Below are 26,328 nucleotides of genomic sequence, written 5' to 3'. Positions count from 1 at the left end.
AAAGTATTATTAGTTGTTAACAAAAAAATTATAAAAAATATATATACACAACAAAAATCACCAAATTTTAAGGATACTAATATCTCATTTTCTTAATCATGCTTGTAAAAAATTGTACCAAAATTTAATCTCTAATATATTTTTTGAGAAATACATATTTAATGTTAGATAATTTTGCAAAAAAACTAACATTAAATATGTATTTCTCAAAATATACATTAGAGATTGAATTTTGATGTAATTTTTTGCAAGCATAATTAAAAAATAAGATATTATTATTCTTAAAATTTGGTGATTTTTTGTTAAGTATATATTATTTTGTAATTTTTTAAAAGTATTATTGGTTGTTAACAAAAACAATTATAAAAAAATTATATACTTAACAAAAAATCACCAATTTTTATGTATAGTAATATATTATTTTTATAATCATGTTTGCAAAAAATTGCATCAAAATTCAATCTCTAAGATATTTTTTGAAAATATATATTTACTGTTGGGTATTGTTGTTGTGTTTTTAAATTATTTGAAGGCATTTTTGTCGATAGTAAAATTCAGGTGTATTTTTTTCAGCGTTTAAATAATTCGGGGGCGTTTTTGGTGGTTAACCCTTATTTATATTAAATCATGGTCATGATGACGTCACAATATTGGCATGAATATAAAGAAATACCTCTATCCTCAGGCAAATCGGAGGTCTACAGAGTGAGGTTGTCTCTCAACGATTGCATGATTTCTCAAAATGTTGTCTTTGTACGACTCTTCACTCAATGTGTCTAACTCCGCAATTGCCTCATCAAATGCTTGTTTTGCCAAATGGCAAGCCCTTTAATTTAATTATTTCAGTAATCCCAATACATAGCTAGTTCATGATCTCATAATAAAACACTGAGAAGTTGAGTGCAAGTCCAAGACGAATCCATCATTCCTATAATATCAAGAATCAAGAACAAAGTTCCATCATCATAATTCAAAAGTGTGAAGTGTGAAGTGTGAAGTAGAGAGTGACAAACCAAAGATAAGCAGCAGGGAGGAAAGACATTACTAGTAGCAGAATCTTGTCATAACATTAAAAAAGAACTTATGGTTAAATCTGAATACTCATACCTATAAAGAAGAAACTTATCAAAATAATATAAACGTGAATTTAAAAAAAATCATGTTCTCCAGCAGCATTTTGTGTTTAAATATATCAAAGTAAAGAAACCATGGAACCAAATCTGCACTACAATAGTGCAATAATTACTATGCATCATGGTCAAGATTCAATATAATTTGAAAGAAAGAAAAGATAGCACAATTCTAACCTTGTTGAGTTGCCATACTCAATATTTCCAGAACGGAATTGATAGGTTCTTGTAGTTGCTATTGCTTTACTAATCCATTTAAATAATAATCGAGAATTCAAATTTCACTTTATATATATAGCAATTTATTTATCAATAGCAAACCTTAAATAAAATGGCTTGTAGTAAATTAGTCTTTAATTTACCAAACTAAAAAACACTGAAAAACACGCAAGAACAGGACAACGATTAGACAAAGATAAGCAAGCGTTACCTCGCATTCTAAATTACCTCAGCCTCCAAAATTGATAACAACATAATCGTCATTGGATTTTAGCTTTCATTTCCACCGAATCATTCAAATAGTGGGCCACCTATTTTTATTGGATTTATTTGCCAGTTTTAACCTTACTCTTACATATGTCAAAGGGCCTCCAAGATATTGAAAGATCAATGGTTTGATGCTTGAGAATTGTGGCGTCACATGTACTAATAAACTAAAGCATCATTTTAATATTTTAACCACCATTAATTAGGATTATTAGGTGTTAACCTTTGTTTCCCCTAGACCTAATGTAGCCTAGTATTATTGATGATTGATTATAAGGAAATGTTGTTACAATATTTCTATGGAAGTTTAAAGTTTTTGTTTGATCAAACGCTTACGTAATTAACCATTTAAAGGTTTCAATATACATTGATACAAACTTGCTTCAATTTAACATATAATCAACATATTCACATTAGAAGGAGAAGTCCTTCTATATAATGAAATTAAAATTACAAAATTACCTGATGTGATGCTTAATCAAATCCAAAATCCAGAGACCAATGCAAAATGAAATTACTTCAACCTAACTTATTGAATACAAACTTTCCTTTTTGATCCAATTAAGCCATAATAAGATCATTGAATCAAATCAAAACCAAGAATGAGGAGAATAATATCCACTGAAGTAACAGAAAATCTAACTAACAAATATAAAATCAAATAAACATTGGGAGCTTACTAGAGTGGCTCCAATAGATAAGAATAGCCACCAACACCTACACATAAATAAATAAATAAATAAATAAATAAATAAATAAATAAACTGAGAAATTGATTGGGAACAAAAAGCTCTTCAGTATAAAAAGGAGAGTCCTTAAGGGGGAACTTTGTACATCCACTTAAATTTATCTAACATTGAGATGTTTTCAGTCATTTTCTTAATCCATGAACTTAATTAAAATAGGAGTAAATGAGAGAAAGATATACTACAATAGATACAACAAACAAAATTTTGAAAAGTGAAACAAACTTTATAGTTAATAAAAGACAAGATATCAAACAATCAAGTAAGTAATCCAATCTGCCAGTGTAATATAAACCCCTTTATATAGAGGTCATAAGGTACATTTACCACAAACTTTCCCTACAAATCAACCAGCCCATTTCTTCAAGTCATATGAATTACATGGGTGCAATTACCAGTATTTTTTTATTTGTTAAGTTATTTTCCTTATTATGCCTCTAAGACAAAAGCTGTCTCATGAAGGAGTTTTCACAAGAAATGTGTCAAAAATCACCTGACCAATTTGAAGACTAAGCGAAATGAGATTGAAGATGCAATGAATCAACTTAACCCAGCCAAACCAATCAAGATTAACTTCTGAAAGTTTATGCACCAAACTTCCTAGCGACATAAAGCACTGCATTAACAAATCAATAGCTACTTAGTATAAGAATATCAGATCCTGATATATAAATCATCACAAAAAGGGATGTTTTAAAAAGAAATGTATGACTAGTAAACTATTGATAACCTAGCCCTCGCATAAGAATATAAAAGTCGGGAATCTCACAAGGTATAATAAACTCAATAAGACACAGAAATACAAAACACCAGGACCATGTTGCTCTGGCGTTAAAGCTCTTGAAGCTACTGCAGCAACCTCTGCTGATAAGAAAGTTGCATGCTAATACTAAATTTAAACTAATTATTTCAAGGTCACAAGCACTATTTAAGTTCAGCATGTTAATACTCACCAAATGAATAAAAAGATGATGTCTATCTTCAAGTGGTTCTTATTTTAGTAACTTCCATCTTCTAAATAGTTCCAAATCAATTTATCTTCATCACTAACACATAAAATAACCTCATTGTTAATAACTTCATTGTTCTCTAAAGCAAATAACTTAACAAAGCATAAAAACAAGTTTCAAGCTAATAAAAGAATTTGTTGATATGTATGCAAAAGAGATATGTCACATACAACAATGATTGAATAAATGCATAGACAAAAAAAATAAGCATTCAAGCAATTCATCAAACACATGCTATGCAAATCAGTAAAACACCAACCGAGAGCATATTACAAATCAAAACCGCGAAGAGAATGCAAATTTGTATACATGCATGTAAGAAAAAACCAAAGAAATTAGATGAAGACCTTACCCCCAATTTCTGCTAACAAGGAAGAAAATCTAAACCTAAAATTATAGAAATAGAAGTAGTAACAATTTGCAAAACAAAATATGAGTAATTAAAAGAAGATAATGTTAATTTGTATATAAACCTAATTCAAAGAAGATGGAGAAGGAGAAGCTTCACAGAGGACAACACGGTGGAGCAGGAAAAATCACACAGTAGATCCATCAATTGAAGTGAAACGTTGATGGAGAAGATCGCAGCTGGAAGAAAAGCGTTGATGGAGGAGCTTGCCGCCATAGGAGAACCTCGTGGATGAGATCGCAGATCTCATGTTGCGATGAAGTTTCTTCTTGGTTTTTCACATTGCGATGGAGGTTCGATTAAATAGCACGCTTATTAATGAAATAGAAGTGTTTTTATATTATTGAAGCAGAGCAGGTAATGGCGTTTAAAACCGCTAAAGGCACCAGAAACCGCTGCTTTCTACAAGTAAATTATAGCAGCTGCATAAACCGCCTCAACTTATGAATATAACGGCGGTTTTATAGAACCACCATTATGTTGCTGCCATTTTGTGCCTTTTTTTTAGTGATTCATAATATTATCCGAATTCTAATTCTGAATGACATTGACATCCCTAAGATTCAAAGGATAGTGAGATGCCAAAACTATTCAGGATTTCAGTGTTGTTAACCCGACTTTGAGACAGACAGGAGCTTAATTGAACACTGAATTCTCATGCAAATTAACATCCAAAGTTTATATTAGTTTTGGTTGCTTGAGGATAAGTAACAATTCAAGTTTGGTGTTGTGATGCGTGAGCATCTTTCTTATCTTTTCCTAGTGAATTTGCATTTGAATTTGTTAAGTTTAATCATGATTTAAGTATTTTAAGCCACTATGAATGCTACTTTGAGTCGTGTTTAATTTGGTTTATTTTAGGTTGCATTCGGACAGATTTGATAGAGTTCGTATAGAAGAAAAGGAAGAAAGTGGATGATGCTGTCAACCATGACTTCCTTGCACTCCAACAGGCATAACTTGAGCTACAGAGGTCCAATTGATGCGGTTTTCAAATCATTGACAAGCTAACAGAGCTTTCTAATGATATATAATAGTCTATACTTGTCTTCTGGAATCATCGCCTTGGTGGTGCCAAACTTGGAATTCTCCAAGTTTGGCGCCATGATCATTACAAACTCCCAATTCATGCTGTCTTGGTGGTGCCAAACATGGGATTTTCCAAGTTTGGTGCTAGGATGAAGAATTATTGATTATTGAACACGGGTAGAGTGGCGCCAAACTTGGCCCAACCCAAGTTTGGCGCCAGCTTTGGGAAAGTCAGTGGTCCCCATGTCTCTGCAGCCAGCAATGAAGATCTTCAATGTATTTTAATTAAACTTTATTTTATTTTATAATAGAAAAAGATATTATTTAGTTTTATAAAATATATTTTATATTAATTAGGATTAGATATAAAGGGAAAAAGATTCAGCCCTTCGGGCTATCTTCTCTCTTCCACACGTTTCACTTTTCAAAACCCTTGTTTTCGCTGTAAGCCATGAGCCACTAAACCTCCTTATTTAAGGTTAGGAGCTCTGTTTATTTCTATGGATTGAGACTATTATTTTTCTATTTTAACTAATGTATTAATTTAGTTTCAAGGATTGCTTTCGTTCTTCTTCTTATGAATTTGGGTAGAACGACAGTATAACCCTTATTCTATATGTGTTCTTGTGATTCTCGAAAGAGTTATCTCACTTGAACAACAACTTGAAAGTAAATTCCTCCTAAATTGCTAACTACTTGAATTAATCGGGATAAGTAACATATAATCCTCTTAGCTTTGGGTAACTAGTGTTTCTGTGGTCATAAACTAGAATTGCTCTTAACCCTCTAATCTACATTAAGTGACCAAGACACTGACAGTTGATTTGGATTAGAGGAAACTAAATCACTAACACATTAGGGTTTAGTCAATTATAGTTTGCCATGAAATAAATCTTGCATGATTAAAATAGTTGGTAAGAAAATTTAATCTGGATGAATAAACAACTCTTAAGCCTTAACTATTTTCTCTCATATATTTCACACCACTTATTGTTTACTTTCTAATTCTCTGAATTTACTGTTTAATGCATTTTACAACCCTCAAAACACAACTTTCTGCTTCCCTGACTAAGTGATCCATTCGACCATTGTTGCTTAGTCCATCAATTTTCGTGGGATCATCCCTCACTCACCTGAGGTATTACTTGGTATGACATGGTGCACTTGGCGGTTAGTTTGTGGATATTCGAAAGCCAAAAACAATTATTTATGCTTTGTTCCGGTGACAATCTGCTCCAGCGTCTACTCTAGCGACAAACCCTGATCTCTTGGTACCGTTCATCTCCTGTCGTTGTCATTTATCTCCTCACTGGTGCTCATCCCCTCATCGCAGCTCATATCCTTGCCATTGCAAGAAACATTGGAGTTGTTGCCTTCAGCGAGTTTCTAATCTAGTTCTCGATCTGACTTCAATCTGAAGGTTTGTCGCTGCTTGGTGTGCAAAATCGTGATCATTCCTTCCTTGGTAACGGCGCTAAAAACTCAATACGCACGTTCATGTTCTTAATTCTGTTTCACAACTTCGTACAACTAACCAGCAAGTGCACTGGGTCGTCCAAGTAATAAACCTTACGTGAGTAAGGGTCGATCCCACGGAGATTGTCGGCTTGAAGCAAGCTATGGTCACCTTGTAAATCTCAGTCAGGCGGATTCAACTGATTTTATGAATTGATAAGTAAAAGATAAATAAAATATAAAATAGGATAGTGGTACTTATGTAATTCATTGGTGAGAATTTCAGATAAGCATATAGAGATGCTTTCGTCCCTCTGAACCTCTGCTTTCCTGCTGTCTTCATCCAATTCTTCCTACTCCTTTCCATGGCAAGCTGTATGTTAGGCATCACCGTTGTCAATGGCCACCTGTCCTCTCAGTGAAAATGGTCCAATGCGCTGTTACTGCATGGCTAATCATCTGTCAGTTCTCGATCATATTGGAATAGGATCCATTGATCCTTTTGCGTCTGTCACTACGCCCAGCACTCGCAAGTTTGAAGCTCGTCACAGTCATTCAATCCCTGAATCCTACTCGAAATACCACAGACAAGGTTTAGAATTTCCGAATTCTCAAGAATGGCCGTCCATGGGTTCTAACTTATACCACGAAGACACTAATAACTCAGACTCGGTCCCCTGCATTAGATATCCAAGAGATATCCATTCAATCTAAGGTAGAACAGAAGTGGTTGCCAGGCACGCGTTCATAAGTTGAGAATGATGATGACTGTCACGATCATCACATCCATCATGTTGAAGTGCGAATGAATATCTTAGAAGCGGAATAAGTTGAATTGAATAGAAAAATAGTAGTACTTTGCAGTAATCTTTGAGGAACAGCAGAGCTCTAAACCTTAATCTATGGAGTGTAGAAACTATACCCTTGAAAATACATAAGTGATAAGGTCCAGGCATGGCCGAATGGCCAGCCCTCAAAACGTGATCAAAGGATCAAAAGATAATCCCAAGATGCAAATACAATAGTAAAAAGTCCTATTTATACTAAACTAGTTACTAGGGTTTACAGAGATGAGTAAATGATGCAGAAATCTACTTCTGGGGCCCACTTGGTGTGTGCTTGGGATGAGCATTGTGCTTTACACGTGTAGATGCTTCTCTTGGAGTTGAACGCCAGTTTGTAACCTGTTTCTGGCGTTTAACTCCACTTTGCAACCTGTTTCTGGCGTTTAACTCCAAAATGCAGCATGGAACTGGCGTTGAACGCCAGTTTATGTCGTCTATACTTATTCAAAGTATGGACTATTATATATTGCTGGAAAGCCCTGGATGTCTACTTTCCAACGCAATTTGGAGTTCGGTAGCTCCAGAAAATCCATTTTGAGTGCAGGGAGGTCAGAATCCAACAGCATCTGCAGTCCTTCTTCAACCTCTGAATCTGATTTTTGCTCAAGTCCTTCAATTTCAGCCAGAAAATACCTGAAATCACAGAAAAACACACAAACTCATAGTAAAGTCCAGAAATGTGAATTTTAATTAAAAACTAATAAAAATATACTAAAAACTAACTAAATCATACTGAAAACTATGTAAAAACAATGCCAAAAAGCGTATAAATTATCCGCTCATCACAACACCAAACTTAAATTGTTGCTTGTCCCCAAGCAACTGAAAATTAAATAGGATAAAAAGAAGAGAATATACTATGAATTCCAAAATATCAATGAAAATTATCTCCAATCAGATGAGCGGGACATGTAGCTTTTTGCCTCTTGAATAGTTTTGGCATCTTGCTTTATCCATTGAAGTTCAGAATGATTGGCATCTATAGGAACTTAGAATTCAGATAGTGTTATTGATTCTCCTAGTTCAGTACGTTGATTCTTGAACACAGCTACTTTATGAGTCTTGGCCGTGGCCCTAAGCACTTTGTTTTCCAGTATTACCACCAGATACATAAATGCCATAGACACATAACTGGGTGAACCTTTTCAGATTGTGACTCAGCTTTGCTAAAGTCCCCAATTAGAGGTGTCCAGGGTTCTTAAGCACACTCTTATTTTGCTTTGGACCTTGACTTTAACCGCTCAGTCTCAAGTTTTCACTTTGACACCTTCACGCCACAAGCACATGGTTAGGGACAGCTTGATTTAGCCGCTTAGGCCAGGATTTTATTCCTTTAGGCCCTCCTATCCACTGATGCTCAAAGCCTTGGATCCTTTTTATTACCCTTGCCTTTTGGTTTTAAGGGCTATTGGCTTTTTGCTCTTGCCTTTTGGTTTAATGAGCTTTTGGCTTTTTCTGCTTGCTTTTTCTTTTTCTTTTTCTCTCTTTTTTTCGCTATTTTTTTTTTCTGCAAGCTTTTGTATTCACTGCTTTTTCTTGCTTCAAGAATCATTTTTATGATTTTTCAGATTATCAAATAACATGTCTCCTTTTTCCTTATTCGTCAAGAGCTAACATATTTAACATTCATAAACAACAACTTCAAAAGACATATGCACTGTTCAATCATTCATTCAGAAAACAAAAAGTATTTCCACCACATCAGAATAATTAAACTAGTTTCAAGGATGAATTTGAAACTATGTACTTCTTGTTCTTTTGTAATTAAAACATTTTTCATTTAAAAGAGGTGATGGATTCATATTCACTACTTTAAGGCATAACCACTTAAATACTAATGATCATGTAATAAGACACAAATATAAATAAACATAAAGCTCAAAAATTGAAAAACAGGAAAATAGATAAACAAGGAGATTAAGGAATGATTCCACCTTATTGAGGGTGGCGTCTTCCTCTTCTTGAAGAACCAATGGTGCTCTTGAGCTCCTCTATGTCTCTTCCTTATTTTTCTTGCTCCTCCCTCATAGCTCTTTGATCTTCTCTAATTTCATGGAGGATGATGGAGTGCTCTTGATGCTCCACCCTTAGTTGTTCCATGTTGGAACTTAATTCTCCTAGGGAAGTGTTGATTTGTTCCCAATAATTCTGTGGAGGAAAGTGCATCCCCTGAGGCATCTCAGGGATTTCATGGTGAGGAATCTCCTCATGCTCATGTTGAGGTCCATGATCTCTTATTTTCTCCATCTTTTTCTTAGTGATGGGCTTATCCTCTTCAATGAGGATATCTCCCTCTATGTCAATTCTAGCCGAATTGCAGAGGTGGCATATGAGGTGAGGAAAGGCTAACCTTGCCCAAGTGAAGGACTTGTCAGCTACCTTGTAAAGTTCTTGAGGTATAATCTCATGAACTTCCACCTCCTCTCTAATCATGATACTATGGATCATGATGGTCCGGTCTATAGTAACTTCAGACCGGTTACTAGTAGGAATGATTGAGCGTTGAATGAACTCTAGTCATTCCCTAGCCACTGGTTTGAGGTCATGCCTTCTTAGTTGAACCGGCTTGTCTCTTGAGTCAATTTTCCATTGAGCTCCTTTTTCACATATGTCTATGAGGACTTGGTCCAACCTTTGATCAAAGTTGACCCTTCTTGTGTAGGGGCGTGCGTTCTCTTCCATCATTGGCAAGTTGAACGCCATCCTTACATTTTCCGGACTGAAATCTAAGTATTTCCCCCGAACCATAGTAAGCCAATGTTTTGGATTCGGGTTCACACTTTGATCATGGTTCCTAGTGATCTATGCATTTGCATAGAACTCTTGAACCATTAAGATCCCGACTTGTTGAATGGGGTTGGTGAGAACTTCCCAACCTCTTCTTTGGATTTCAAGACGGATCTCCGGATACTCATTCTTTTTTAGTTTGAAAGGAACCTCAGGGATCACTTTCTTCTTGGCCACAACTTCATAGAAGTGGTCTTGATGGGCTTTAGAGATGAATCTCTCCGTCTCCCATGGCTCAGAGGTGGAAGCAATTGCCTTCCCTTTCCTCTTTCTAGAGGTTTCTCTAGCCTTAGGTGCCATAAATGGTTATGGAAAAATAAAAATCTATGCTTTTACCACACCAAAATTAAAATGTTTGCTCGTCCCCGAGAAAAAGAAGAAAGAAAGAAGTAGAAGAAGAAGAAAAATAGAGGAGAGGGAGAGAGAGATGGTTTCGGCCAAGGGGAAGAATAGAGGGTTTTGTTGTGTGAAAATGAAGAGGGAATGAGGGGTTTATATAGGAGTGGGGAGAGGTTTATGGTTCGGCCATTTAGGGTTGGGTTTGGGAGGGAAATTATTTTGAATTTTGAAGGTAGGTGGGGTTTATGGGGAAGAGAGGATGGATGTGAGTGGTGAAGAGGTGATGGGAAAGAGTGATTGAGGTGATTGGTGGAGGGTATTTAGGGAAGAGAGTTATGAAAAGGTGTGAAGAGGAGAGAAGAAGATGTGGGGATCCTGTGGGGTCCACAGATCAAGTGGGGTCAAGGACTTAACATCCCTGCTCCAATTAGGTGTGTAAAATGCCCTTGCTGTGCAATCCTGGCATTTAACGCCAGACTGCAGCATGTTTATGGCGTTAAACGCCACTTCCTTGCTTGTTTTGGGCGTCCAACGCCAGTCTATAGCATATTTCTAGCGTTGAACGCCAGTATAGTGCATGTTTCTGGCGTTAAACGCCAGTCTGATGCTTGCTTCTGCCGTTTAATGCCAGCTTTCCTCTAGGTGCAATCCTGGCATTTAAACGCCAGACTGCTGCTTATTTCTAGCATTTAACGCCAGTTTCATGCTCTGTTCTAGCGTTAAATGCCAGCTAAATGCTCCTTACTGGCGTTTAAACGCCAGTAAGCCCTTCCTCCAGGGTGTGCTATTTTCAATGCTGTTTTTCATTCCGTTTTCGATTTTTTCAGTAGTTTTTGTGACTCCACATGATCATCAACCTAATAAAACATGAAATAACAAAGAGAAAATAAAATACAAATGATTAAATAACATTGGGTTGCCTCCCAACAAGCGCTTCTTTAATGTCAATAGCTTGACAGTGAGCTCTCATGGAGCCTCACAGATAATCAGAGCAAGGTTGGGACCTCCCAACACCAAACTTAGAGTTTAAATGTGGGGGCTTTGGTTGACTCTGCAGTGAGAGAAGCTTTTCATGCTTCCTCTCCATGGTTACAGAAGAAGATCCTTGAGTTTTAAACACAAGGTAGTCCTCATTCAGTTGAAGGATCAACTCTCCTCTGTCCACATCAATCACAGCTCTTGCTGTGGCTAGGAAGGGTCTTCCAAGGATGATGGATTCATCATCATCCTTTCCAGTATCTAGGATTATGAAATCAGCAGGGATGTAAAGGCCTTCAACCTTGACTAACACGTCCTCTACTAGTCCATAAGCCTGTTTTCTTGAATTGTCTGCCATCTCTAATGAGATTCTGGCAGCTAGCACCTCAAAGATTCCCAGTTTCTCCATTATAGAGAGGGGCATGAGGTTTATCCCTAACCCAAGGTCACATAGAGCCTTCTCAAAGGTCATGGTGCCTATGGTACAAGGTATTAAGAACTTTCCAGGATCCTGTTTCTTCTGAGGCAATCTCAGTTGATCCAGATCACTCAGTTCATTGGTGAGCAAGGGAGGTTCATCTTCCCAAGTCTCATTACCAAATAATTTGGCATTCAGCTTCATGATTGCACCAAGGTACTTGGAAACTTGCTCTTCAGTAACATCCTCATTCTCTTCAGAAGAAGAATATTTATCAAAGCTCATGAATGGCATAAGGAGGGTTAATGGAATCTCTATGGTCTCCAGATGAGCCTCAGAGTCCTTTGGTTCCTCAGAGGGAAACTCCTTATTGATCACTGGATGTCCCAGGAGGTCTTTCTCACTGGGATTCACGTCCTCTCCCTCCCTTGTAAGTTCGGCCATGATGGTTAAATCAATGGCGTTGCATTCTCTCTTTGGATTCTCTTCTGTATTGCTTGGGAGAGTACTAGGAGGGGTTTCAGTAACTCTTTTACTCAGCTGGCCCACTTGTGCCTCCAGATTTCTAATGGAGGACCTTGTTTCATTCATGAAACTTAAAGTGGCCTTAGATAGATCAGAGACTATATTTGCTAAGCTAGATGGATTCTGCTCAGAATTCTCTGTCTGTTGCTGAGTGGATGATGGAAAAGGCTTGCTATTGCTAAACCTGTTTCTTCCACCTTTATTAAAGCCTTGTTGAGGCTTTTGTTGATCCTTCCATGAGAAATTTGGATGATTTCTCCATGAGGGATTATAGGTGTTTCCATAGGGTTCACCCATGTAATTCACCTCTGCTATTGCAGGGTTCTCAGGATCATAAGCTTCTTCTACAGAAGATACCTCTATAGTACTGTTGGATGATTCCTTCAATCCATTCAGACTCTGAGAGATCATATTGACTTGCTGAGTCAATATTTTGTTCTGAGCCAATATGGCATTCAGAGTATCAATTTCAAGAACTCCCTTCCTCATAGGCGTCCCTTTATTCACAGGATTCCTTTTAGAAGTGTACATGAACTGGTTATTTGCAACCATGTCAATGAGTTCTTGAGCTTCTGCAGGCGTTTTCTTTAGGTGAATAGATCCACCTGTAGAATGGTCCAGTGACATCTTTGATAGCTCAGACAGACCATCATAGAATATATCCAGGATGGTCCATTCTGAAAGCATGTCAGAAGGACACTTTTTGGTCAGTTCCTTGTATCTCTCCCAAGCTTCATAGAGGGATTCACCTTCCTTCTGTCTGAAGGTTTGGACATCCACTCTAAGCTTACTAAGCTTTTGAGGAGGAAAGAACTTGGCTAAGAAAGCCTTGACCAACTTATCCCAAGAGTTCAGGCTATCTTTAGGTTGAGAGTCCAACCATACTCTAGCTCTGTCTCTTACAGCAAACGGGAAAAGCATAAGCCTGTAGACCTCGGGATCAACCCCATTGGTCATAACAGTATCACAGATCTACAAGAATTCAGTTAAGCTCAAAGGTGTTTGCTCCAATGGCAGGGATTGAGATGCTTCTTCCATGTAAATTGGAATTAGGTGCAGTAAAGTCACCAAGCATCTTCCTTGCATTGTTATTATTTTCGGCCATGTCTCCTTCTTTTACAAAAATTTCTGTCAGATTTTCTCCAGAGAGTTGTGCTTTAGCTTCCCTTAGCTTCCTCTTCAGAGTCCTTTCAGGTTCAGGATCAGCTTCAACAAAAATGTTCTTATCCTTGTTCCTGCTCATATGAAAAAGAAGAGAACACAAAAGAAAATATGAAATCCTCTATGTCACAGTATAGAGATTCCTTTATGTGAGTATAAGAAGAGAAGAATCTATGAAGGAGAAGAGAAAAACTTGAACAAAGAGAGGAAGATGGTGTTCAAATTTTGAGATGAAGAGAAGTGTTAGTAAATAAATATATAAATAAATAATTAGAAGGAGATAAGAGAGAGGGAATTTCAAAAATTAATTAAATTAAATTAAATTAAATTAAATTAAAACAATTAATTAATAAAAAGAAAAAATTTTGAAAAAGAGGGAAGGGATTTTCGAAAATTAAAGGTAGAGAGTTAGTTGGGCAGTTTTGAAAAAGATATGATTGAAACAAAAAGATATGATTGATTAAAAGAGATTTGAAATTTGTTTTTGAAAAAGATATGATTGAAATTGAAAAAGATATGATTGAAACAAAAAGATAAGATTGATTGAAAAAGATTTGAAAATCAATTTTTAAAAGATAAGAGGTTAGGGGAGAAGTTAGAAAGAATTTTGAAATTGATTTTGAAAATGATATGATTGAAATTAAAAAAGATATGATAAGGAATTGAAAAGATTTAATTTTGAAAACTAAAGTTGATTACTTGACTAACAAGAAACAAAAAGATATGATTTTAAAATTTAAAGATTGAACCTTTCTTAATAGGCAAGTAACAATTTGAAAAATTTTTGAATCAAAACATTAAATGCTAGTAGTAATTTCGAAAATTATAAAATAAAATAAGAAAAAGATTTTAAAAATTAATTTGAATATTTTCGAAAATGTTAAAATAAAAATGAAAAAGATTTTGAAAAATTTTAAAAAGGAATTCGAAAATATTAAAAGGAAATTGAAAAAGATTTGATTTTTTGAAAAAGATTTGAAAAAGATAGAATTTTTAAATTGAAAATTTGATTTGACTCATAAGAAACAACTAGATTTTAAAAATTTTTGAAAAAGTCAACTCAAATTTTCGAAAATTTATGAGAGAAAAAGGGAAAGATTTTTTTTTATTTTTGAATTTTTAATGTAGAAAGAGAAAAATATCAAAAAGACTCAATGCATGAAGATTTTTGGATTAAAACACATAATGCATGCAAGAATACTATGAATGTCAAGATGAACACCAATAACACTTTGAAGATCATGATGAACATCAAGAACTTATTTTTGAAAAATTTTTAAGAAAAGAAAAACATGCAAGACACTAAATTTAAAAATTTTTAAAGTTGAGACACTAACAAATTAAAAATGTATATGAAAAACAAGAAAAGACACAAAACAAGAAATTTTAAAGATCAAACAAGAAGACTTACCAAGAACAACTTGAAGATCATGAAGAACATATGCATGAGTTTTCGAAAAATGCAAGAAAATTATAAAAACATGTAATTGACACCAAACTTAAAAATTGATACAAGACTCAAACAAGAAACACGAAAAATATTTTTGGTTTTATGATTTTATAATTTTTTTGGTATTTTTCGAAAATTATTTAGAAAAAACAAAATAAGAATTTCAAAATTTTTAATAGGAATTCCAGGAATCTTGCAATGTTAGTCTAAAGCTCCAGTCCAGGAATTAGACATGGCTTTACAGCCAGCCAGGATTCAACAAATCATCATGAAACACTAGAATTCATTCTTAAAAATTCTGAAGAAAAATATATTCCTTTTTTTTTTTAAATATTTTTTTTTGAATATATTTTTCGAAAATAAAAAGAACAAAAACTTTAAAATTAAAATAAAATTACCTAATCTGAGCAACAAGATGAACCGTCAGTTGTCCAAACTCGAACAATCCCCGGCAACGGCGCCAAAAACTTGGTATGTGAAATCGTGATCATTCCTTCCTTGGTAACGGCGCTAAAAACTCAATACGCACGTTCATGTTCTTAATTCTGTTTCACAACTTCGTACAACTAACCAGCAAGTGCACTAGGTCGTCCAAGTAATAAACCTTACGTGAGTAAGGGTCGATCCCACAGAGATTGTCGGCTTGAAGCAAGCTATGGTCACCTTGTAAATCTCAGTCAGGCGGATTCAACTGATTTTATGAATTGATAAGTAAAAGATAAATAAAATATAAAATAGGATAGTGGTACTTATGTAATTCATTGGTGAGAATTTTAGATAAGCAAATAGAGATGCTTTCGTCCCTCTAAACCTCTGCTTTCCTGCTGTCTTCATCCAATCCTTCATACTCCTTTCCATGGCAAGCTGTATGTTAGGCATCATAGTTGTCAATGGCCACCTGTCCTCTCAGTGAAAATGGTCCAATGCGCTGTCACTGCATGGCTAATCATCTGTCGGTTCTCAATCATACTGGAATAGGATCCATTGATCCTTTTGTATCTGTCACTACACCCAACACTCGCAAGTTTGAAACTCGTCACAGTCATTCAATCCCTGAATCCTACTCAGAATACCACAAACAAGGTTTAGACTTTTCGGATTCTCAAGAATGGCCGTCCATGGGTTCTAACTTATACCACGAAGACACTAATAACTCGGACTCGGTCCCCTGTATTAGATATCCAAGAGATATCCATTCAATCTAAGGTAGAACGGAAGTGGTTGTCAGGCACGCGTTCATAAGTTGAGAATGATGATGACTGTCACGATCACCACATCCATCATATTGAAGTGCGAATGAATATCTTAGAAGCGGAATAAGTTGAATTGAATAGAAAAACAGTAGTACTTTACATTAATCTTTGAGGAACAGCAGAGCTCCACACCTTAATCTATGGAGTGTAGAAACTCTACCCTTGAAAATACATAAGTGATAAGGTCCAGGCATGGCCGAATGGCCAGCCCTCAAAACGTGATTAAAGGATCAAAAGATAATCCCAAGATGTAAATACAATAGTAAAAAGTCCTATTTATACTAAACTAGTTACTAGGGTTTACAGAGATAAGTAAATGATGCAGAAATCCACCTCCAAGGCCAACTTAGTGTGTGCTTGCACTGAGCATTGTACTTTACACGTGTAGAGGCTTCTCTTGGAGTTGAACGCCAGTTTGTAACCTGTTTCTGGCGTTTAACTCCACTTTGCAACCTGTTTCTGGCGTTTAACTCTAGAATGCAGCATGGAACTGGCGTTGAACGCCAGTTTACGTCATCTATCCTTATTCAAAGTATGAACTATTATATATTTCTGGAAAGCCCTGGATGTCTACTTTCCAACGCAATTGAAAGCGCACCATTTGGAGTTCTGTAGCTCTAGAAAATCCACTTTGAGTGCAGAGAGGTCAGAATCCAACAGCATCTGTAGTCCTTCTTCAACCTCTGAATCTGATTTTTGCTCAAGTCCTTCAATTTCAGCCAGAAAATACCTGAAATCACAGAAAAACACACAAAATCATAGTAAAGTCCAGAAATGTGAATTTTAATTAAAAACTAATAAAAATATACTAAAAACTAACTAAATCATACTGAAAACTATGTAAAAATAATGCCAAAAAGCGTATAAATTATCTGCTCATCACTGCCGCTTATTTGGTTTTAGCTTCGATCTGAAGGTTAGCACCGCCAATCATTTCCTTTCCATCTTTGTTTATCACGTCGTCGCCGCAAGCAATGCCATTGTTGCTACCATTAGTGAGCTTCTGCGATTTGGTTCTGCCTTCTCTATCACTTCTAGTTGGTAATCTACTTCATCTTCTTCTTTTGATTTTTCCTTCCTTTTCATACTTTTAGATCTAATTCATGATCCTGAACATAGAATGCTTGTTCCATGGGAGGAAGCTTCGCAAAAATGATCGATCGAGCTCTCGAGCATAAGTACACCAAGAATGACCAGAATGAAGGTTCTAGATTTAATTACAATTTTTCCTTTACCTAAATTCTTAATTCTTAAGTTGTGAACTAGCAAAACGAATTGTGGATTTGGGTAGAGCATATAATTGTGAAATAATGTGGTTGTCTTCATGAATATTCTTAGTTTTATCTGGAATGGATCAAGAAAAACATTTCAAAAGTAACTAAAATATCATAATAACTTGTAACACCAACTTACTAAACCAGCTAATCCAAAATTCTAAAATATTTTTGTAATTATTTAAAATGTTATAATTAATCTCAAACTTCAAAACCTAAAAAGAGAGTAACTGAAACATAATGACAAACTTTTATAAGGTTTGGTATTCTTGTTTAATGATTCAAAGATGTAGCATGTACTTATGCTAGCTAGACAAACTATTTATCTTTACTTTTTATGGGACCTCCAGATTACTGAGAGACATAAAGAAATAACTCCTTTTGTTTCAAATGCAAACGGAGTTACATATTTGGAGGAATTTGTTTTGGTTGCAGCACATAAATTTATTTAGGTATGCATATATAGCTTCCTACATTTTCACCTTTATTGCAGAGAAACATTTTCCTTTTTTTAATGTTTGAGGATGTATCTTCAGTTTAAATATTTGTGTTATTTCTTTTCATTTCACTGTTGTTGCCCTTAAGCATTTACTAAATGCTTTGCTTCCAAATGTCAATAGATAGACTACTAAACACATGGCAAGAAACAATCACAGTTTGCAAAACCAAACAAGGAAAAAGCAAAATGGAATTGTGGAGGAATTCCGTATAGGATTGGTAAATTATTTTCTTAGATAATCCACTTTATTGTTATAATAATCCATAAAGATTTTTCCCTCTCATTTATGTTAAAGAAATTATTACTATGCAAGTTAATATCATTGTTGCAACATCCATTCTTGAAGAGGGTTTAGATGTTCAAAGTTGCAATTTGGTTATTAGATTTGACCCATGCCTCACAGTATGCAGTTTCGTACAATCCCAAGTTTTGTATAACGTTTGAAGTAGCAAAGGTGTAGGAATTTGGTAGTTTATTCCTTCCATTAGTTTCCCTTAATTAGTACTCTTTTCATTCAAATATTATTAAAAATCTCTTTTTATTCATATAATCTTTGGTTGACTTTAGCATTAATCTAATTCCTACGGGGAGTGAACCTTACAATGAGAAATAACCAAGTTATGTATCATATGAATTGGTAAATTACTTCTCTAAAACTGGAGAAACAATGTACCACTATTATCTAATGGAGCTAAATCCAAATGTTTAAAATTATTTGAGACACATTGGAAAAAATAAAAAATTAAAAGTAGTTTGATATAATTGTACTGACGCGTAAAATTATCATAATTAGTGGTACAAAGATGAAATTTGAAATACATGGGGATTAAAAAAAAAAAACAAAACTCCCACGCTGAAAGTTGACTACCATAGTGACAATAATGGTCATTTTGAAGGTGCTAATAGCAATTCCATCTATAGATAGTGAAGCTATCCAACAGAGGTTGGATCAAGTCTGCACCTACTATGAACTATTCAACATGCCATTTGAGGCAAGCAAACAGAACCGATGGCTTCATATTGATTTTAATTTTTAGTAGATCAACTTATCTTGCTATTCCTATTTTTGTTACAAGCCTTGCTTTCATTCATTACTGAACATGTACACTTGTTTAATGCTTCTCAGTAAGTTGATTGAAACTCTGGTTATTATCCCCATTTTCTTGGAATCATTAAATTTCTATTAACATTATATTTCTGCAAGTATGCCAACTTCTTAAGGTTTAGGTCCCTAGAAGGGAGATTCTTCCTAACGATCTATATCGAATATCTAAAATATTATCACTTTAATGTGTAGTGTGTTCATTCATTTGTTGATATTCCATAGTTTGTTTTCATACAGTGGGCAGCTAGCAGCATATAGATTTCTGAATGTTGTTTCTGAAAACAATGCTGATGGAACAACCCCGTTGTAAATGTCTAGTTTTTTGTGAAGTTAGCATTGGGTGGGGCCTTAGTTTAAATATAGTTACGGTTCTTCCCTTGATGATAGCAGCTCCATTTTCTCTCTTATTTGTATGTAATATAATTAATCATATGATGTGTTAATTTTTGGGTGCTACTGTTTTTCTTTTCGGTTGAGTTGGGAATTCATTTCATTTCAGGCCAATATCAAGAAAAACCTAAAAATTGAGTATATATTATTTTTCATGACAGATATGCTTGCAAGTTTCTCTATCGTTTTGTTTAATTACTTGGTTGTTTTTCCTTTTAGGGGAGGTTATTATTTACTTTCACTTTTCACTTGGATATAGCTTGATTGAGGGCATTAGCTTTCATGTTTGCTTTAACATTTGTCATTTTTGTTATCTGGGTTTTAGAATGTTGTTCTAGCATTGGATTCTTCATATAATGTACATGATTTGGTATTTCTATAAATTGCATCTTGGCTGCAATATCTTCATTTGCTTAATATACTCAATTTCAGGTTAAAAATCTTGAACCATATTTGTGCATCCTCTTAACAGTTCATTTTTTTAGGGTTTCAAAATTTACACTTTGTGTTTGCCTATGGTTAGGTCTCTTTGATTAAAAAAAATATGCATAAATAGTTTCAGCTTAAACCTTTTAAGTAAACTGAGAATCTTTCCAAAAAACAACAAATTGTTCCAACATTGTTATATGATAACATCTATAAAAAAATTAATGTTGTGTTATTCACCAAAAGATTATTGCATGTAGAACAACAACTACTTATCATGTATTTTGATAATATTTTTTATGCCTAATTAGATGGCCATGGGAAACCTTGAAAGAGATTTTAGGTAACTTTAATTGGTCTAAGTATGATTATTCTCTTGCTTAGATGTTGAAGAATTTTTTTGATATTAAAATTGCTGTTGCAGATACTACAAATATTGCAAGAAGTGTCTCTGATATTGTCCTCACTCATGCTATAGATGCTACCAAAATTTTAGGTAAGTGAAGAAATAGCTTGAAATTAAAGAAAGCTAAGCTTTATCCAAGAATAAGAACAAACACTACCTTAGGAGCTACTCTATCAACTAGTCTTGAATTTCTTGTGTTGACTTTTGTAATTTCTGTAATTAACAGGTAGCAACTTTCATAGCAACATATGTTAACTGAGGCTTTGCAAGAATCGTGAGAATGGGATGGATGGGATTGGGTTGGTGTAATTTGCCTCTACAGTTTACTAACATGCATTCTTTTTGATTTGCTCAAATTTCTGTGGGTCATGACTTCTAATTTTTTATGACTATGTATGCATTATAAAAATTATATGATATATTTGATGTTTTATTTGTGATTTATGATTTTTTATTATTATGAAATTTTAAATAAAAAATTGTTGGTTTAATGCCGTCAAAACAATAGTCCAACTATCATTTAGAATGACATAAAACTTTCATTTAATTTTGTAAAAATAGTGGTTAAAATCACCAATTTAAACGAGTAAACACAGCTATTTTAACGGGTAAAAACGAAGATTTTAACCGTCACTTTAAACGGAAAAATTGTCATTTTATACGATAAAATAACAGTTTCGACTACCATTTTAAACATAAAAAAAATGTCATTTTAACTGGTAAAAACGACAGTTCTAAACTGCCATTTTAAATAATTAAAAAGCGATTTCGACCGTCGTTATAAACATAGAAAAAACCATCGTTTTAATTATGAAAATTGTGCCAGTTTTTAAAAAATCATCGCCATAATATCCAAAATGACGCTCAAAATTACGGTGTTTTTCAAAAATGCTATTCTTAAAAATAATGACTATTAAAACCACTGTAAATATCGAAAAAAACTGCCATTTCAACTAAAATTTTTTATAGTGACAATAGTCTTACAGATTAGATATGATAGTCATCTGAATATATTAATATTAATAACATGAATACATGCATATATAAAATGAATAGCAATAATACAAACTAAAATCTTGACACTTAGATAGTCTGAACTCAAGATTTCTACTTTAATTTAATTGATTGAACTATTTTATTTTCAAGTCGTAAAAATGCGTGGGTTACTTCATACTTTATTAAATTGACACCAGCAAATCAGCAATTGTGTTAAACAAAACACTACAAGAAAAAGCGTCATTTTCGACGCCAAAAATCGACAACTATTTCTGCCGTCGATAATTTTTGACAGCTTGCCGTCGATTTTAATAAAAAAGTTAAAAATAAAATATTAAAACCGACATCCTGGTCGTCGATATTTTCATGATGCATTAATTTTTTTCCTATTATCGTCATATTATCGACGAGCCAGAAGTCGAAAATAAAATCGACGAATATGGCGTCTATTTTATTATTTAAAATATCGACAACATTGCTGTCGATAATTTTGAACGGTCTAGATCGCTTTCTAAAATGGAATGAACAATGTAAATTTAATCGATAAAATAGACGCTATATGTGTTGTTTTTTTTAAATTAAAATCGACGAATATGGCGTCTATTTTATTATTTAATATATCGACAACGTCGCCATCGATAAATTTGAATGGTGTAGATTGCTTTCTAAAACAGAATGAATGGTGTAAATTTAATCTATAAAATAGATGCTACTTGTGTTGTTTTTTTTTAATTAAAATCGACGAATTTGCCGTCGATTTTTATCAGTAAAAACACATGTTACCGCGTTCACTCCCGCGTCCAAAGTTCAGAAAAGCCAACTCCCCCAAATTACCTCGTTCAACCCGTGCCCACCACTACCACCTCCTTCTCCCTCTGCCAAAGCTTCCACGGCAGGTTGTGCCCTCGCCGGTGCAACTGCAGGTTCTGGTCCCTCTGGAACCCTTTCTTGCATATCTCGCACACGAAATGGTTCTTCGCCATCAACGACTTTAGTGATAGACCTATTACTTCATTCTGCTTCTGGATCTGCATGTTTCAATTCATCAATTCACATATATATAGGTATTCTTTAATTTCTTGCTTGGTCTTCTTGGTTGATTCGCTTTCTCTTCACTACTGCTGGGATTGAATTAGGGTTTCGGTAACTGGAAGGAGCTGCTGTATATGAAGTCATCATCATGTTCGATGAAATGTGCTTTATTTATTGCTTGGTTTGAATAAGCTAAGCATGAGATGCATGATACATAACATTTTCCTGTTGCTTCCATCGACAATTTGTTCTGGACTCAAGGGAATCTGTAATTGTATGAAACACTGAACCAAAAATTATCAAATAAAATGATGCTATTCTCTAAGATCATTGAAAAATAAAAAAGATAAGTGCATGGTCAATGTACTCTTAACTTTGAATTCTTCACACTAGTTAATTTTGAGAACTGAAATGCCTGGTATCAGACTAATATCCTGAATGATAATTGTTACCAAATTTGGATGAAATGAAATTATGTGTGCAATTTGTAATGTCACTTTTTAGAAGTTCTTTAATTTTGGAAAAATCACTACACGACCTGGAAACTTAGGTGCTTTAATTTTCATGATCAGTCTATACCCTACTGCATACCATATTGTATGATTTTTACATTTCTCCTTCTGGTGCTTTTTATTTTGCAACTTTTTAGCATGGTAATATTGATGATTCTAATTTTGAGTTTACTGCTTTTTTCTCAGGTGCGATGTATAATTACGAACATAATTAGGGACTGGGCTGTTGAGGTACTTCTTATTTGGTTCTCACTTCTTCTTGCTTTTTAAATATTCTATTATTGCTATCGTATGAAAAGTTTGATTGGCTAGTTTAAACAGAGCAATCTGAAACATGGTGTTATTTCCACCACTGCTGAGTGGTGTCATATCAATAACTGAAGGATGCATGCATGATACTGTGTGAACTTAATTAGAAACAATGAAATGAGCACATTCTCTAAGTTTCACTTGTCATTTCCCTCATGCTATTTTGGTTGTTGATTGATGTGGCAAAAATTGGCAGATTAAGAAATTAATGTAAGAAATACGTTGTAAGTACAGTTCTTAACCAACTAAAAATCCGTTTATCAATTTTAAAGAGGTTGTCACAAAATTAGAATAAAAATACTGGGAGTATGAGTCCCAGGTCATCTCCCAACGAGTTGCAGGAAAGAATGTAGGTTATTGGTCAGAGGTTTTTCAGGAAAATTTTTTGAGTTTGAGAAACAAAAAAATTAAATAAGAAAATTTATATAATTCAAATAAAGGTCTTGACTGGGAGTAGATTAATCGGAAGTTCTATCCTTGTTGGATTTCTCTCAAGATCAATTGATAATTGAAGGTTGCTTCTACTTAGTTATCCTTTACCAAGTAAAGTAAAGGAAAGTCAAGTAAGTTGAAAGTCTACTTCTATTCACAAGTTCTAATCCTCTCCCTTGGGAAGGATTAGCGTTAGTGACTAGAGAGCCAGCCAACAATAAATCCAATTACAATTTAACTCTTGAGTAATCCAACTCAATGTTCTCCTTTTAATCACTCCTAATCAAGTTAAGGAACTACTCCATTATTATGAATGTAAACTTCACAAAATTAAAAAGGGAAATAAAGAAAGACATGATGATCAATAATAAAAGAAAGATCAATTAAAAATAAAAATAGTTCTTGTATTAATAAATTATAAAAATAATCCAATTGTAACTATGAACAAATTAAGGATATGAAAGAGTAAGTGACAAGTAAGGAAACAAACTAGAATGATGAAGTCTTGGCAGAGGTAATAACTCTTCTCAATATCCCAATCCAAAAAGCAATAAAGCAAAATTCTAAGAACTCTGAATGTGTAGAGAGAAAACCTAGAGGAGGAGTAAAATCAGATCTAAAACTGAAAAACTATCGTAATGTGTCGTCCTCCTTGAGTCTCTGCATGTTCCCTGACTCTAGTCTGTGTTTCTGGGCCGAAAACTGGGTCAAAACACGGCTCGAAATCGCCCCCAGCGAATTCTGTTAATTCTGCAGATCACGCATGTCACGCGTGCGCGTCGTCCACGCGTACGCGTCACTCAGCGTTTTTCCTTGCCACACGTACGCGTCGTCCACGCGTTCGCGTCGCTTGTGCAGCTTCCAATCCACGCATTCGCGTCAGGCACGCGAGCGCGTCACTACGATTTCTCCATTTCGTGTGGTTGCGTGAGCCATGCGTCCGCGTCGCTTCTCGCTGGTAATCTCCTTAATTTCTTGTGTTCCTTCCATTTTTGCAAGCTTCCTCTCCAATTTCCAAGTCATTCGTGCCCTATAAAGCCTGAAACACTTAACACACGGATCACGGCATCGAATGGGATAAAGGAGAATTAAAATACATAATGAAAAGTCTCTAGAAAGCAAGTTTTCAACCATGGAGTAATTTTGGGAAGGAATTGTAAATACATGCTAATCATATGAATAAGTGGGTGAAGACTTGATAAAACCACACAATTAAACACAATATAAATCATAAAATAATGGTTTATCAACCTCCCCACACTTAAACATTAGCATGTCCTCATGCTTAGTTGAAGGAGATAAAGCAAATGAGTAGGGACATGTAAAACTCATGCAATGCAATGCAACCTATATATATATATATATATATATATATATATATATATATATGCAACTATATGACTCTTGCCACTTGGTTAAAAGTAAATAAGCTCTTCAAGACAAACATAAATCAAATTCCACTAATTCAGTTTATATAGTAAGAACAGATAAAAATGCAAGAAGATAGCTCATGAAAGCAGGGAACATAGAATTTAAGCATTGAACCCTCACTGGTAGTGTATGTGCACTCTAGTCTCTCAAGTGTATAGGGTAATCACTCTACTCTTCTCTAATTATGCTTTCTAAATTTTGTTCTTTACCTAATCAATCAACAACATTTAATATACCAATGCAAACATCATGAGGTCTTTTTAAGGTTGTAATGGGGCTAAGGTAAGGGTAAGGGTACATATATGGCTAAGTAAGCTTATAAATTGAATATTTAATTAACCTAAGCCTACACCTAACATACATATACTCTATATAACTTTAGAATCATACCTAGCTACCCAAAACTTTCACTTTTGCATTACATACTCTTGTACTAACTTTTTTTTAATTTTTATCACATATGCATTTATCTCTGAACTTAACTTAGCATTGGGGTAATTTTGTCCCCTTATTTATTTATTGAATTTTTTTTGAACATGAAAATAAACATAGCTTCTCAATGCACATAGATTTTTAATTTTTATAGTTTCACATGAGTAGGTACCCAAATTCCCATTATTTTATCATGACACATTCCCTTATTAACCCTTGTTCCCACAATCTTCCCATACTCAATTAACACACAATTTCTATCTTAATCTAACCAAAGATTCAATTGGGATATTTAATTATTTTTCCGCTTAAGGCTAGTAATGTGGTAAAATATAGAACAAATGGGATTAAAAGGCTCAAAGTGGCTAACAAAGGTAATTTAAAGGGTAGGCTTATTTGGGATAAGTGAGCTAAACAAATAATGGCCTCAATCATACGCATGCATATAAGTATATTAAACATTGGATATATAGGATGAAACAAAATAAGATTACAGTCATAGAGAAGTAAACACACAAGAATAAAATATTTATGGTTAAATAATGTAACCATGTAATTAAGCTCAAATCTTACAGGTTGTGTGTTCTTAGCTTTTTAAACTATGTTCCAAATACAACTTCAAGCAAATTTAACATAAAAGTTTTGATTTAAAATTAGTGAAATTTTTCAAAAAATAGGGTCTTAGAAGAAACTTATTATTTTCAATCAAGTAGAACATGCATGTGAATAACCTATTTCTATGCAATCTATCCTATTCTACAAAAGAAAAACTAACTAAATATCCTATTTTACTGGTGTTTAAGGAAAAGAAATTACCTCCGGAAGTCAGGTACTGACCGACCTCCCCACACTTAAGGCTTTGCACCGTCCTCGATGCCATCTGTCAGGAACAAAGGGGGGTTGGTAGCAGCATCTCCACCATCGGGACCGTCATGGCTCCCTGTGCTGGTAAATGAAGTGGAGTCCGAGGTGTCTGGGTCTTTGTAGTTCCCCATAAGTAGCTCCTTGAGGTATGTGAATCGGCGCTTGTTTCGACGCTCTCTTAACTTTGCTTTGTGTTCCT

The 26,328-nt window shown here is 34.5% G+C and overlaps 1 non-coding gene across 1 annotated transcript; it reads left to right on the top strand.

Moving 5' to 3' along the window:
* The first annotated feature begins 12,838 nt into the window (after positions 1 to 12,838).
* LOC148547769 (small nucleolar RNA R71) lies at positions 12,839 to 12,946 on the top strand. Its single transcript, XR_015898753.1, has one exon. It is a non-coding gene; the product is annotated as a small nucleolar RNA R71 (small nucleolar RNA).
* The last annotated feature ends 13,382 nt before the right edge of the window (positions 12,947 to 26,328 follow it).

Source organism: Arachis ipaensis, chromosome B8 (assembly GCF_059453495.1).
Source record: "Arachis ipaensis isolate K30076 ecotype BB chromosome B8, ASM5945349v1, whole genome shotgun sequence".
Lineage (NCBI taxonomy): Eukaryota > Viridiplantae > Streptophyta > Magnoliopsida > Fabales > Fabaceae > Arachis > Arachis ipaensis.
This window is presented reverse-complemented; position numbering and strand designations above follow the sequence as displayed.